General features: G+C 37.7%; 1 protein-coding gene and 1 pseudogene across 7 annotated transcripts in view; both read left to right on the top strand.

The window, feature by feature from the left end:
• The window catches only part of POU2F1 (POU class 2 homeobox 1), a 183,342-nt gene that overhangs the window by 110,877 nt on the left and 55,559 nt on the right, over positions 1–16,906 (top strand). The gene's annotated exons all lie outside the window — the stretch shown is intronic.
• On the top strand, positions 6,817–7,322 carry LOC145507496 (large ribosomal subunit protein uL11 pseudogene; annotated as a pseudogene).

The following is a 16,906-nucleotide window of genomic DNA, read 5'->3' as shown; positions in this document are numbered from 1 at the left end:
TAACTATTAAAAAAAAAAAAAAAAGCCTAAAAAGCCTAACTATGGGAGATAGTAGGACTTCCCAGGTGGCACTAGTGGTTAAGAAGTGAAGTGAAGTCGCTCAGTCGTGTCCGACTCTTCGCGACCCCATGGACTGTAGCCTGCCAGGCAGGCTTCTTCATCCATTGGATTTTCCAGGCAAGAATACTGGAGTGGGTTGCCGTTTCTTTCTCCAGGGGATCTTCCCGACCCAAGGATTGAACTGGGGTCTCCCGCGTTACAGGCAGACTCCTTAACGTCTGAGCCACCAGGGAAGTCCACTGCCTGCCAATGTAGGAGACTCAGGTTCAATCCCTGGATCAGGAAGATCCCCTGGAGGAGTGCATGACAACCCACTCCAGCATTTTTCCCTGAAGAGTCCCGTGGACAGAGAAGCCTGGTGGGCTATGGTCCAGAAGGTTGCAAAGAGTCGGACACGACTGAAGCAACTTAGCACACACCCACACACAGGAGACAGTAAAAATGAGAGTCCCTCTTGGAAACTGTCTTTGTTTTCCACCCCTCCTAGCTACAGCACCTTTTAATTTGAAGTAGATGAGTTGAACCAGTATAGGAACTTCCTGCCTATATTTCTTTCATTTAAAATTTTTCTGTACCTGGAGATACTTGTCAATCTTTTAATCTTTAAAACATAACTGCTTCTTTATATGAAGCTGAGCAGTGAGGTTTCCTGTTGTATTTAACGTGTCTCTCAAGTTCCTCTGAGGCCCGCCAGACAGACTGTGGTAAATACATCCCGAGAAGGGAAGGGCAGCATTCTGTTCTGTCTCTAGTGTCAACCAGTTTCCTTTAGCTCTCCTGTTTGGGTTCCATCTTGCTTTTTTTTTTTGTAGCTGCAGTCCCTCTGCCCGTATTTGGCCGCCTAACTCAGGTGTGGGACTTGTTTGCAGAGAGAAATAAGGCAGAGAATGAGCAAGACACCTATGCCTAGAGAACAGATTCAAAGATGAGTCATGTATTTCTTCAAGAAGGGAAACAGACCCAGAATGATTAGATAACACTGTGAATGTTCACTGTATCAGATTCCTTGGGAATCCATCACTATAATAGAAATTTCAGTAGCTACCATTTATAGAGTACCACATTTAATAAAACCCTGATGACATGTTTTTAAAAATCTTAAGCACTATATGCATTACCTGGTTTTAACTTGAGTTCTTATGAGAGCCCTGCAAGTTAGGTATTATTTCAAGGAATAGGAAATTGAGGCACAAAACCAACCAGGAAATAAAGGCAGGATCAGAATTTATACCCTACATATGGTTCATGCCCTGCATATGGTTCCTCCTATGACTGTAGTAAAATAAAACTGAAAATTTAAGCAACATTTTGTGTATATATTTCAGGTCTAAAACCATTTATAGAGGTGTGTAAGATAAATTCTAGCTGAAACACTTGCTGAAACAGTCTCATGAATTTCTTGCCCTGTTTTAAGATGTAGTGTTTGGTAGACTCATTCCTACCATAGAGCTGAACAGTATGGATTTAGGTATTTTACTTTTTAATGTCTCTAAAACTGATTTTGTGGGTGGTGGTTTCTTAGACTTTTTTATTTCCATCACCAGCAATAATGGTTGATTTTACAAAATAGGGGAAATTTGTGTTCTTTTTTCTCAAGAATTACTGCTAATGCAATAATAATAGAAGCTGGATCAAACATGAGATGATCTTAACTCTGAAGCGTGATGACTCACACTTTCTCTATGTTGACTGAAGCATTTGTTGCCTTTATAAAATTACAAATTGCTTCCATGTTATAGGCTTTTATATTCACTTGAGGATAACCTTGAATGTCAGTTTCTTAAATGGTAAAGGTCTGTCACTGTGTTGTTAGTGTCGCCCACTGATGTCAAGTGGTTAGCTCAGGAACATAAAAATACATTTGAGTTCCAGTTTGCGTAGTAAATTACCATGTCTGATACACTGAGTGTAAAATTACAGTTAATTGGTACTTCACTGGTGGTCCAGTGGTTAAGACTGCATGCTTCCACTATAGGGCATGTGAGTTCAATCCCTGGTTGGGGAACTAAGATCCTACATGCTGTGTGGCATGGCCAAAAAATAAAAAATAATAAAATAAAATTACATGCTTACAATACAAATAATAATTTGTTTTAATACAAAACAATACAAATAGTTACATGCTTATAAATTGATTTTTATTTAAAAATATATAACAAACAAGCCTGGAGGTTAATTGTAAAGAATATGTGGGTTCTTGGATTTTGTTAGTTTATGAATAACAAGTAAAATTTTCACTGGAAAAGAACTCAGCATTATAATAAAACTGAAGTTTCACACTTTCTGGATTCAGAATACTTTTGTGTAGATTACTACAATTTTAAACATTTCAGGGAAAAAAATTTTTGATTTGTGACAGTTTAAAAGAATGTTTTTTATAAGAGTATTTAAGATTATGTTGAGACGGTACTTCTTTGCCTTTCTCCAGCCAGAGTGATTTATTTAGGTTGACCAGCTAAGTCTGACAATGCACTTTTGTCAAATAGCCCTTACATGTTCACAGAAAATCTTTTATTTAGGTTTATTAATTTATTATTATGTATGTGCCTATCCTGTATTATAATAATAATATTATACTTGGTGTTATTAAAAGATGTTAGTACAAATAAATGAGACACCTTCAGTCTTTGAAGAGTTAGCAATCCATTAGAGATGAGACAGATATGCAAGTGACAGATTCAGGGTAAATTATGGTAATTCAAGAGGAGGTATAGGAAAGTGCCATGGTGATATTTCATAGGCCAGGTGGAATGAGCCACCAGAGAGAAAGAAGTTAAAGAAAAACAACTGAGAGAACTGAGGTAGGGGAAAGAGGTAGGATCAAAAGTACAGAATAGAGGGTTAACTTTGAAAATAGAAAAAGATACACCCTCTTTTAATATTGAGGAAAAGAAGGTAAAATCAGACAGTGACAGAATATTGAGGTGGAAGGGAGATGGAAAATGAGGAAAAATTTACATTAGATATCTCCATTTTTCTCATATTTCATCTGAGAGGATGAAAAATTTTCATCTGAGAGAAAGACAGGGATAACAGTGATAATAATGACAGCATTTACCATTGGTTGAATTCTTACTATATGTGCATGGCTAGCTGCTTTATTGTATATACTTTATGTCATAATTGATAAAAGTAAGTAGTATTATGCCTATTTTACAGATAAGGGAAGTAAATTCAGAACTACATAGTAATTTTTGATTGCAAAGATCTTGAACCTTTTATTATCTCATACTGCCTCAGAGATTTTGAATGAGATGGATTTGAGGGTTTGATTAGATTAAGTGAGTTTTGACATAGTTACCTTTAAGGGATAGATTAAAATAAATAAAAAAATATTAATAAGCTTCTTGAGGTCAAATAAAGAGAGTAGATGTATGGCTTAATCTAGCCAACAGGAGTGGAGAAGGCAATGGCACCCTACTAGTACTCTTGCCTGGAAAATCTCATGGACGGAGGAGCCTAGTAGGCTTCAGTCCATGGGGTCGCTAAAGAGTCGGATACGACTGAGCAACTTCACTTTCACTTTTCACTTTCATGCATTGGAGAAGGAAATGGCAACCCACTCCAGTGTTCTTGCCTGGAGAATCCCAGGGACGGCGGAGCCTGGTGGGCTGCCGTCTATGGGGTCTCACAGAGTCGGACACGACTGAAGCGACTTAGCAGCAGCAGCAGCCAACAGGAGTAAATGACCTTTCCATAGCCTAGCTCAAGAAGTCCAAGATGAAGGGAAGAAAATGGAAGATTGTATTATTTTTCCAAATAATATCCTTTCAATAAAGTACCCATCTGGATAAGAGGGAGTAGTAATGATATTTCTTATAACAGCTTTCTGTACAAGGATGCTGGAAAGGATGCTTCCCCTAGGGGAAACAATAACTCTACTTCTTTCTCCAAGCCTTTGGTAACCTCTAATCTATTTTCTGTCTCTGAATTTGCCTGTTCTAGATACTTTACTTAAGTGGAATTATGCAATACGTTCTTTTGTGTCTGATTTATTTCACTTAGCATATTTTCAAGTTCATATATGTTGTACAATATATAGCTGTATGTTTATATCACATTTTGTTTATCCATTCATCTATTTATGGACACTTGGGTTGTTTCCATTGTGAATTGTGCACCAGTGTGCATAGTCTTTGGAATATATAACTAATTGTGAAATTGCTGGGTGAAACAGCACAATTTTATTATGGCTTTGGAGGTTGGAAGTCCTAAGCTACATTCCTTCCAGACGCTCTGGAAGAGAATTCATTTCCTTCTCTTTTCTAATAGCTTCTATAGGCTGCGTTCCTTGGTCTATGACCTCTTCGTCCATCATCAAATCCAGAAGTAGAGTGTCTTTAGGTCTGTCTGCCTGTCTTCCTCTCTCTCTCACTGCTGCTTCTCTTATCACATCTGCTCTGACTCTCCTACCTTCCTCTATCTCTTACAAAGACCATTTTGTGGTTATACTGCATCCACCCAGATAATCAAGGATAACACCCCCAACTAAAGACCCTTGACCTGATCCAGTCTGCAAAATCTTTTTTACCATGTAAGGTATTCACAGCTATTCACAGCTTCTGGGATTAAAATGTGGACATCTTTGAGTGGCCATTCTGCCTGCCACAGTACTTTATCCTAAATTAAATCTGATTAACTATATTATAGATGACAGTTGGAGACCAGAAGTTTGTATGACATCTTACAAACTTCGGTAAGAAAAACCAAAGCATTTTCTTTAATGTAAAAATTATTAGACAAATGTTAAGCCTTGCTCACTTTTTAATCAGAGAGCAGATTTCTTTCATCAGTATTTCTGACAAATGTTCATCTACTCTGAGCTTGGACTCATCCTTTGACAGGGAACAGTTTTTAGTGCATCCTGTTCTGCTGTTGTATAACTGTGTTATCTATACTCTTGAATTGTGCCCTTAGCAGTAACACAGATTAAAATGATTTTTCTCATTTTTTAAAAATGAAAGCTTTTCTAGAAGTCATTGCCCTAATCTAAGTTTTCATAGTTTGACATTTATTATAAAGTGATTTATTATAAAGGGTTCCCCTCATAGCTCAGTTGGTAAAGAAACTGCCTGCAATGCAGGAGACCCCACTTGGATTCCTGGGTTGGGAAGATCCACTGGAGAATGGATAGGCTACCCACTCCAGTATTCTGGCCTGGAGAATTCCAGGACTGTATAGTTTTTTTTTAATTCATCTATTATAAAGTATTTATTATATTAGTACATATATTATAAAGTATATAGATTTATTATACAGTATTATAAATATGATAATTTATTATAAAGTAATATAGCAGTGATTGTTATTCATTAAGTATTATGTTCATTAAGTATGTTAAGCACTTGTATAGATTACCTCATTTAATCCTTATAACAACCATATGAGACATTATTTTTTTTTTCTGTAGATCAGGGATTGAGGCTTAGATGTTTAGTTACTTGACAAGAGTCACACATATCTATAAACAAATATCTATAAAAGTGAGCAGAGACATCCTCCTATCTTTTGTAGTATGTTCCTTTTGTTTTGTCCCTTGTGTGTAAGACTCTATACTATACTCAGTAGAATCACTAAAATTGAATAAAATATTAATTTGTTCTCAAGAAATTTATCTTATAGAGAACATGTATGAAGAGGTAATAGAATAATCCTAAGTATTACAGGAGTCCATAGGAATTCACTGTAGGGAGATATCATTTCTAGCTGGGAAGATCAGGGAAGGCTTTGAAGAAAGTGGAACTTAAACTGGACCTTGAAGTTGGGTAGGATCTAAATGTGATGGCAATAGGCAGTGTATGTTCAGTATGGACAAGGAGTAAAAGCTAAGATGGGAGGAAGAAATCTGCACTGAAGGTTTCTAATTTCTTTAGAGTTTCCCCATCATGTCATGATTTCTAAATCCTTTATCATTTAGTCATCCTCAGAATTAGTATTATAGTTCTACAGACTTTAGTGCAACCACTTCCATTACCACTGGCTTCTTTTTATTATTTTTAAAAACTTATTGTTGGCTTTTTATAATTAATAAAGATAAAAATGACATCAGATTAAATTTTTAAAATATAAGATATTATTTTTCTGATGATATTTAACTGTTTTGAAAGATTAAAAGTTGTTTTATTTTAAAGCAACCAATTCGTCTTTGAACTAGACAAGAACTCGGTTTTAGGAGGATTCGGTTTTAACCTGTTGATGGATTGAGTTTGTGGTCAGTTTATCTTCTTTTTACCTGAATTATGTTCAGTTGATTTTTTCATTCAGATGATTTTTCTCCAGGATAATATCAAGATCTTTTTGGCAACTGAAAAAGCCAAATAAATTTATTAATTCAACCTAATCTACAGTTATGAAATGGCATTCCAAAAATACTATCAGAAATTCTTAGCGACAAATGTTTATCTGCTCTGTGGGACTTATTAGTGCCATGGTTGATCTTAGAAAGTTATATTCATAAGAGATCATAATCAGGCATCATTTTCTTTGAGATGAGGACAAAAGATGTTGAAAGACCAGGGCACCAGTGAATATATCTGCTATTTTTGTAATAATTGAAGAATATTAATGTCTTGAAACAGTGCTAGTTTGGGAAAACATTTGCAGATGAAGTACCAGTATTTTTAGGAGAAGCCTCAGAAATTCACTGAGGGAGAGACCTCATATAAAGTTCTCATCAAAACATAGTGGAGCTTTTGGCTTGGAGGAGGCAAAGATTCAACTTTTCTTCAGTCATCCCAAATCCAGGTTCATCTGACACCAGCCGACTCCACCATGCCACCTAACTTAGACCCCAGCGAGATCAGAGTTGTGTATCTGAGGTGCACCAGTGGGGAAGGAGGTGCCACGCCTGCCCTGGCTCCCAAGATCGGTCCTCTGGCTCTGTCTCCAAAAAAGGTTGGTGATGACATCACCACAGCAACTGGTGATAGGAAGGGCCTGAGGATTACAGTAAAACTGACCATTCAGAACAGACAGGCCCAGATTGAGGTGGTACCTTCTGCTTCTGCCCTGATCATCAAAGCCCTCAAGTACAAAGACAGAAGCAGAGAAACATTAAGCACGGTGGAAATAACACTTTTGATGAGCTTGTCAGCATTGCCTGACAGATGTGGCATCAGTCTTTAATAGCTAGAGAATTCTCTGGAACCATTAAAGAAATCCTGGTCACCACCCAGTCTGTGGGCTGCAGTGTTGGTGGCCGCCACTTTCATGACATCACAGATGACATCAACAGTGGTATGATGAAGTGCCCAGCTAGGTAAGAACTGCAAAGAAAAAAGAAAAATAAGAGATTATTTGGCAACCAAAAAAATAAACAAAAAATAGTGGAACAATTACACATTTCAGACTCCACAAGGCTATTTTCCTTTTGAACTTAAGTTTATCGTAGGATTATTACTAGTATTCTTATTGCTATTATTATTATTGTTTTAAATTTATTACATATTTTACTGTGTGGACTGCATTATACACTGGCCAAAGTTAAGTGTCAGAGTGGGAATACCAACATTGATACTGATTTTTCTCGGTCTTCCTTCATAGGATGTTTTAACTAGTTCCACAGGTCATTGAAACTGCCTGGAACACTTCTAGAGCCTCATGAGCCTGGTAGAGGGTATGTTACTATGTTCTTGGTGGTCTAGAAGCAAAAAGTCAAACATTTAATAGGAAAGATGGCTTTCCTCTAGTGTTTGGTTTGACAGATGTCAATGTACATGGCTTCTAAGAGAATCTGACTACTGTGTATTGAGAAACTTCCCTGGCCCTGCCCTTTGGTGCATGTGGGGAGTTTTAATTGCTGTTGTTTTGGTGTGTGGGGCAGAGAACCATGCATAATTAGTGAGCCTATGAGAATACTAAGTGACATTTGAATTAAAATCTCACTTTTGTTAGAAGAGTTGAATGAGCAATTGATCTTTTCACCAAGTGATAACCCAATAATAAAAATTTAAGATTTTTAAAGGTAGTATCCACTTTATTTTTATTCATTACCAGTAGAATTTAGAATATTAATATATTGTGTTTGTTTCTAAAAGGCTGCTTTAAACACAGATCATGAGATTGTAATTTTCTCCCTGCTTCCTCACAAAGCAGGCTAGTTTCCTGTGATGTCACTTTTTTTGTGTTTTTTCTAACAAACATAAAAGATTTTCCCAGTTATCTTATATTTTACATCTTGCTTGAAGCAAAAAACTAGATTCCATTACTCTTTCAGTTAGATCCACTGTATAGCATTTTTGTCTTAGAGCAGTGGCAGTAGAAGCCAGGGGTCAGATTTAATGAGCACTGGTGAGAGGTGGAGAGGAAATTGAGAAGGTGTTTTTTTTGTTGGGTTTTTTTGTTGTTTTTTTTTTTTAAAGAAAAAAGGGAGGAAGAAGAGGGAGTAATCTAAAATAAATACCTGTATTTGTCTTGGGACCAAGATAGACATAGCACATTACCTGAGTAGGGACTGCCTGAGCTGGGAATAGACTGCCTGAGGTGATACATTCAGTTTTGAAGATGTTGCATTTGGGTGCCTTATAGCAGTTGTAGGTGAAAAAGTGAGTAATTGAAGATAGAGATGTGTTCCTGAGGAAGAAAAATTGGCTGCTTATATAGGTGTGGAAGCACTTAGCAGGGAGATACTACTGGGAAGAGAATGGAATAAGCTGAGAAGAGGACCACAGGCAAAGTTCTTCTACAACATAAAAAGGGCAGACAGAGAAAGAGAACCCCTGCCCGGTAGTAGGGTGGCCATAGGCTGCACATCACTGTTTAAATTAAATTAAATTTAACGTTCAGTCATGTTAGCTACCCTTCTTGTGCTCAGTAGCCACATGTCATTAGTGGCTACTATCCACTATGGTAGTAAAACATTTCCATCGTGACATAAATTTCCTTTGGACAGTGCTTTAAGTAGACTAAGCAAGACAACTGCAGAGATCAGAAGTGAACTGGACAGCAGAGTTCATGGAGTTAGTATTCATTGTAATGAAGTCTTGCAAAGAGGTAGAGACATATAGGAATCTTCAAATGTGATCTTTGGATTTGACAGTTAGTAGTTACTAGGGACTTTTTAAGAAATTTATCTTACTGAAGTATAGTTGATTTACAATGTGTTAATTTCTGCTGTACAACAAAGTGATTTAGTTATATGTATATATATTCTTTTTCATTATGGTTTATTATAAGATATTGAATATAGTTCCCTGTGCTATACAGTAGTACCTTGTTTATTTATTCACATACTAGGGACTTACAGGTTTTAAGTAAGTGATATAAGGAAAGAAATTGCTATGGATAGAGCTGGGCAGGGGAAGGATAAATGTAGACAACTTTTAAAATAGAAGTTCTATAAGAAGGTGTGTGATTAAGAGCTTAGGCCCTGGAACCAGACCATCTGGATTCAGATCCTGTTTTTTTTTTCAGTTATGTTACTTTGGGCACATTATTTCCTTCTGTGCCACAGTTTTGTTTAGCTATAATATGGAGATAAATAATAATAAGCCATTGCATAAAATTGATGTTGAAAGCAAGTAGATGTATAATTCAGTAAGGGCTCAGTAACTAGTGTTTATTATGAGTATGAGCATTATGATGGTGTGATATTAAATAAAAGGAAGGAATGGATGGGAGAGGAGTTCAAGCCCATTTATATGCTAAGAGAGAACCAGTAAGAGAGGAGTGGTAAAGTTCCTAAGGAAAAGGTGGGTTTTGGTTTTCAGAGCACTGATAAATGAAGTAGCTTAGATAGAAGCCCTCTCCTCCTCCACCATCACATTTTTTTTAAAAAAATGTTAGAGAAATGGGAGAGTAAAGAAGTTAAAGATAAGTTATAGATAATGGATATAGATAGTAAGTTTTTAGGTAGAAGGGAAGGTAAGAAAGCACTCTAGATAGGATTAGGAACAGTGGTAAGTATGAATGTCCTTGTGATATTGGGGAAAATGAAACCAGGGGATAGAATGCAGTAAGAAGTCTGGGAGTAGGTAGTTCATCCAGATAAATAAACATGATAAGAAGGATTGGTAGCAAAGAGTGATAATTCAAGCTAGGAACCCTGACATAAGATAAATTCAGGATAATAATTTTTGCTGCAGCTTTTCAGGGACTTTTTGTGTTTCCTAAGAAAGCAGGAAACTGCTGCCATTTACCTGGCTCACTAAAGGATCATTTGACTAGATTATGAGGCAGGAGAAAGATGGAACAGAGCAAATGTTTGCAGATTTTTGTAAACAAAAATGTTGCTATGATACTGTAATTCTAGAATAAGGGCTTTTTGGTTTTATTGGTCTTCAGAGTATTCCTGTTATTTGACATTTGCAGAAGACTTGATCTCAATATTTAGTAGCTCACAAGTCATTTTTCCACAATTAAGAAGAAATCTAAAAAAAATTATTTTAATAGGAACTTTCATCCTGATAGAGTTAATTCAACAAACATCAACCATTTATAGAAATCTTATGCATCACTGATGTGCAGTTATCTACATAAAAACAACCAAAAAAAGTAAAACATGTACCATTTCTTGGTACATGAATATACAATAGCAGTGGAAATTTTTCAGTTCAGTTCAGTCAGTCAGTCGTGTCCAACTCTTTGCGACCCCAGGGACTGCAGCACGCCGGGCCTCCATGTTCATCACCAACTCCAAGAGTTTACTCAAACTCATGTCCATTGAGGTGGTGATGCTATCCAACCATCTCATCCTCCGTTGTCCTATTCTCCTCCTGCCCCCAATCTTTCCCAGCATCAGGGTCTTTTCTGATGAGGCAGTTCTTCACATCGGGTGGCCAAAGTATTGGAGTTTCAGCTTCAACATCAGTCCTTCCAATGAACACCCAGGACTGATCCCTTTTAAGATAGACTGGTTGGACCTCCTTGCATTCCAAGGGACTCTCAAGAGTCTTCTCCAACACCATAGTTCAAAAGCATCAATTCTTCGGCTCTCGGCTTTCTTTATAGTCCAACTCTCACATCCATACATGACCACTGGAAAAACCATAGCCTTGACTAGACAGACCTTTGTTGGCAAAGTAATGTCTCTGCTTTTTAATATACTGTCTAGGTTGGTCATAACTTTGCTACCAAGGAGTAAATGTCTTTTAATTTCATGGCAGCAGTCACCATCTGCAGTGATTTTGGAGCCCAGAAAAATAAAGTCAGCCACTGTTTCCACTGTTGCCCCATCTATTTGCCATGAAGTGATGGGACCGGATGCCATGAGCTTCGTTTTCTGCATGTTGAGCTTTAAGCCAACTTTTTCACTCTCCTCTTTCACTTTCATGACTTTAGTTCTTCTTCACTTTCTGCCATAAGGGTGGTGTCATCTGCATGTCTGAAGTTATTGATATTTCTCCCAGCAATCTTGATTCCAGCTTGTGCTTCCTCCAGCCCAGAGTTTCTCATGATGTACTCTTCATATAAGTTAAATAAGCAGGGTAACAATATACAGCCTTGACGCACTCCTTTTCCTATTTGGAACCAGTCTGTTGTTCCATGTCCAGTTCTAACTGTTGCTTCCTGACCTCCATACAGGTTTCTCAAGAGGCAGGTCAGGTGGTCTGGTATTCCCATCTCTTTCGGAATTTTCCACAGTTTATTGTGATCCACACAGTCAAAGGCTTTGGCATAGTCAATAAAACAGAAATAGACGTTTTTCTGGAACTCTCTTGCTTTTTCAATGTTGGCAATTTGATCTCTGGTTCCTTTGCCTTTTCTAAAACCAGCTTGAACCATCTGGAAATTCACAGTTCACGTATTGTTGAAGCCTGGCTTGGAGAATTTTGAGCATTACTTTACTAGCGTGTGAGATGAGTGCAATTGTGTGGAGCATTCTTTGGCATTGCCTTTCTTTGGGATTGGAATGAAAATGGACCTTTTCCAATCCTGTGGCCACTGCTGAGGTTTCCAAATTTGCTAATGTTGAATGCAGCACTTTCACAGCATCCTTTTTTAGGATTTGAAATAGCTCAACTGGAATTCCATCACCTCCCTAGCTTTGTTCGTAGTGATGCTTCCTAAGGCCCATTTGACTTCACATTCCAGGATGTCTGGCTCTAGGGTTGATCACACCATCGTGATTATCTGGGTCGTGAAGATCTTTTCTGTACAATTTTTCTGTGTATTCTTGCCACTTCTTAATATCTTCTGCTTCTTTTAGATCCATACCATTTCTGTCCTTTATTGAGCCTATCTTTGCATGAAATGTTCCCTTGGTATCTCTAATTTTCTTGAAGAGCTCTCTAGTCTTTCCCAGTCTGTTGTTTTCCTCTATTTCTTTGCACTGGTCACTGAAGAAGGCTTTCTTATCACTCCTTGCTATTCTTTGGAACTCTACATTCAAATGGGTATATCTTTCCTTTTCTCCTTTGCTTTTGGCTTCTCTTCTTTTCACAGCTATTTGTAAGGCCTCCTCAGACAGTCATTTTGCTTTTTTGAATTTCTTTTCCATGGGGATAGTCTTGATCCCTGTCTCCTGTACAGTGTCACGAACCTCCATCCATAGTTCATCAGGCACTCTGACTATCAGATCTAGTCCCTTAAATCTATTTCTCACTTCCACTGTGTAATTGTAAGGGATTTGATTTAGTTCATACCTAAATGGTCTAGTGGTTTTCCCCACTTTCTTCAATTTTGGTCTGAATTTGGCAATAAGGAGTTCATGATCTGAGCCACAGTCAGCTCCCAGTCTTGTTTTTGCTGACTGTATAGAGCTTCTCCATCTTTGGCTGCAAAGCATGTAATCAATCTGATTTCAAATTTTTAGCAGATGTGTAATAATCATCCATTCCTTGAATTAACTATAGCTCGGTTCTGATTATGCATCTTGTTTTGTAGTAACATAGAATGTTTTTATAGGCATAAGTGATGGTCTTTCTGGATTTCCATTATCCCAGGTTCCTCCTATTTTATGGTGACACACTTGGAAGAAACCACCTATTCACACACACAGACACACACACACCAGTAGAAGCCAAGTTTTCCTGAAGATCTTTTGGCTGTTATTTGTATTAGATATGCCCCACAGTTGCCTGACTTTTTGTGAAGTTCATTTGGAATTTGTGCTGCTTATCAAGGTAATGTAGTGACAGGCACAGATATTATCATTATTTCTTGTAGGACATCTGAAATTTAACCATAATTTTGATTGCCTTAAATTTACTGAAATTAAATTTACTGCCTTAAATTAAAAATATGAAAAAAAAACTTTTCTTATTGTATAGGTTTAACTGAAGTAGTAGTATATAATGTGGCTGCTCATTACACATTAAAATATACTAGATATTATCCAGAATATAGCTGCTTAGTGATGAAAAATTGCTTTCACAAACCCCATTTTCCAGAATTTCTCATTCAAAAAATTTTTATTTATTTTTGTACATACACAGTTCCACTAGAGATTAACTCTCTTGTTACTTGCCTTGTAGCAGAGTGTCAAGTGGCCAATTAGATAGGTGAGATTGGCTGCTACAGCCAGGGAATCATAGGGCAGTAAGATTTCTATTGTCTGTCTTGTTCTACAGCTGCAAATTCATTTTTGGTTTTGTTTAATTGAGGTGAAGTGCATATAACATAAAATTAACCATTAAAAGCAAACAATTCTGTGACATTTAGTACATTCACAGTGTTGTTGCAGCTACCGCTTTTATCTAGTTCTAGCATTACCCCAAAAGGAAACCATTAAACTGTTGCTTTCCTTTTTCCCCTCCCCCCAGCTCCTGGCAATCATCATTCTATGATCTGTCTGTGTTGGTTGAACCCTTCTGGAAATTTCATTTAAATGGAATCATACAGTATGTGACTTTCTGTATCTGACTTCTTCACTTAGCATAATGTTTTTGAGGTTCATCTATGTTGTAGTATGTATCAGTATTTCATTCTTTTTGTGCCCGAATAATATTCCATTGTGTGGCTATACCACAGTTTGTTTTTCCAGTCATATGTTGATGGACATTTGGGTTGTTTCTACTTTTAGTTATTGTGCATAGTGCTGCTGTGAACATTCATGTCCGAGGATTTGAGTATCTGTTTTCAATTCTTTGGCGTATATACCTACAGTGGAATTGATGAGTCATGTAGTGAACCTTTTTGAATACCCACTAAACTCTTCCACAGCAGCTCAGTTATTTTCCATTTCCACAGTCAGTGCCAAGGATCGCATTTTCTCCACATCCTTGTTACACTTGTTACTTTCCTTTTTTTTTTCTCCTGTTAGAGCCTGCTAATGGGTTGAATAATATACATTTAAAGTAACCTCCAGAGAAGGCAATGGCACCCCACTCCAGTACTCTTGCCTGGAAAATCCCATGGATGGAGGAGCCTGGTAGGCTGCAGTCCATGGGGTCGCTAAGAGTAGGACGTGACTGAGCGACTTCACTTTCACTTTTCCCTTTCATGCATTGGAGAGGGAAATGGCAACCCACTCCAGTGTTCTTGCCTGGAGAATCCCAGGGACGGCGGAGCCTGGTGGGCTGCCATCTATGGGGTCGCACAGAATCGGATACGACTGAAGCGACTTAGCAGCAAAGTAACTTCTCTCTATTCATTTTTCTCAGGAAATAGTGTTAGAAACCAAATCTTTACTTGTTTTTTTCAACAGTGTCTTTGGGCATCTCCCTCTGTATTACAGTTAGAATGACTTATGATATGAACAATGGGTTGTAATAAAGTGTGTTTACATCTGAACCATTTGATTTTTGCTTTCCTCACCTTGGTGGTTCAGCCCTCACCCTGTAACCCTGCTGCTAAGTCGCTTCAGTCGTGTCCGACTCTGTGCGATTCCATAGACGGCAGCCCACCAGGCTCCACCATCCCTGGGATTCTCCAGGCAAGAATACTGGAGTGGGTTGCCATTTCCTCCTAGACCCTGTTTCGAATCTCCTCTCTCCCTCTTTGCCACATGAGAACTCTCAAAGCACTTTGTATCTTTCTTACCGCAAATACCATAGTCTGCCATGCTTTGCTTGAGGGCAGTGGCAGGTTTTCTTATTTATTTACTACCTCTCAAACCTATGCATTTAGAACAAAAATCTGAGATCTCTGAGATTAGAAAAGAGAAAAAATTTTTTTAAATATCATGGTGTCCTTTAGATATAACTAGATCCTGAAGAGAGAGTTAAAATGTAAGTTTTAATTTTGAGGCCTCAAAGGGTTGATCTGTTTGGAAAATATTAATATTATCTCTTAAATAAGGATGAAGTGTCTTTACTTAACAGCTCGGTTGTACTCTTTAATGACCTGTATGGGAATAGAATCTAAAAAAGAGTGTACATATATGTGTATGCATAACTGATTCACTTTCCTGTACAGCAGAAACTAACATAACATTGTAAATCAACTATACTCCAATAAAATTAATTTAAAAGTAAAAATAAAGAAAAGAAAGGTAAATATATTTTTAAATTGTTTTAATCATTATGGACTCAATGTGTATGGGATTCATATATACAAACTACTATACATAAATTGGGGCTTCCCAGGGGGCACTAGGGGTACAAAACCTGCCTGCAATGCAGGAGACACAGGAGACGTGGGTTCCATCCCAGTGTCAGGAAGATCCCCCTGGAGGGCAAGGCAACCCACTCCAGTATTTTTGCCTGGAGAATCCCACGGACAAAGGAGCCTTGCAGGCTACAGTCCATGGGGTCACAAAAGAGTCGGACATGACTTCGCGACTAAAACAACAAAAAAAGGACATAGATATCTGTTCTCATTCATGGAGAAATGACAGCAGGATTAGGATAATGAAAAAACTGTCCTCCCTCTACCAAAAAATAATAATAATAAAATAAAGGGACTCCTGGACAGAATTTTAAAAATCAGAAGTCAATTTTTTTTAAGAGACAGATCACATAGGAGTAAATAGAAGGTATAAATTATTGCTTTTGTGTTTGGAAGGTTGGAAACATAAAGGAAGGTAGCACATGACCTAGGCACTGAAAGGTATTGAAAAGCGTGAAACCTATGCAAATCTCAGAAGTATGAACTATTCATCGGGAGAGGAAACCTTTGCCTATTTGGTCCTTGACTACTGCCTATGAAGAAACAACTTCCTGGGAGATGACAACTTGCCAATTCTTAGTGAAAGTCACTCAGTCATGTCTGACTCTTTGCAACCCCATACAGTCCATGAAATTCTCTAGGCCAGAACACTGGAGTGGATAGCCTTTCCCTTCTCTGGGGGATCTTCCCAACCCAGGGATCCAACCCAGGTCTCCCGCATTGCAGGCAGGTTCTTTACCAGCTGAGCCACCAGGGAAGCCAAAAATTCTTAAACTCCATGTAAATTTCACCTAACGTTCAGCTGGGCCTTCACTGTAACTGGTGTCCTTGGGTTCACCTCTAATGCACCTGCTTTTTTCTTTGCCTCTTGCTGTCTGGATGTGTCCCCCAAAGTTGACTGCAACTCTGGTCATTGTTGATGTTTTTCTTTTACTGTTTTAATATAAAAGTGGTAATTGTAAAAACCTGTATGTAAACATATATGTGTGGTTTAAGCACTCATGTGTCTACCACTCTGGTCACAAAACAATTATGTTCCAGAAGGCCACTGTAGATCCATTCTGATCATGTGCTTCTACCAAAGAGGTAACCATCAACCTGAATTTGGTGTTAATGGTAACATTGCTTTTCTTTCCATATTTTTCCACCTGTGTATTAGTTGAATCATACTATATATGTATATGTTCTCTGGTTTCTTTTGCTGAACATTATGTTCTGGGGATTCATCCAGGTTTGTACATATATCTCTAATTCACTTTCACTGGATATGTAATCCCAGTATATGAATGCATCACAATTTTTCTATCCATTCTATTATTGATAGACGTTTCCATTATTTTTAGGCTTTTGCTATTATAAA

The sequence above is a fragment of the Giraffa tippelskirchi genome, chromosome 5, assembly GCF_054371585.1.
Source record: "Giraffa tippelskirchi isolate mGirTip1 chromosome 5, T2T-mGirTip1v1.2.pri, whole genome shotgun sequence".
In the NCBI taxonomy this organism is placed as follows: domain Eukaryota; kingdom Metazoa; phylum Chordata; class Mammalia; order Artiodactyla; family Giraffidae; genus Giraffa; species Giraffa tippelskirchi.
Note: the sequence above shows the minus strand (reverse complement) of the source record. Positions and strands in the feature narration are given on the sequence as shown.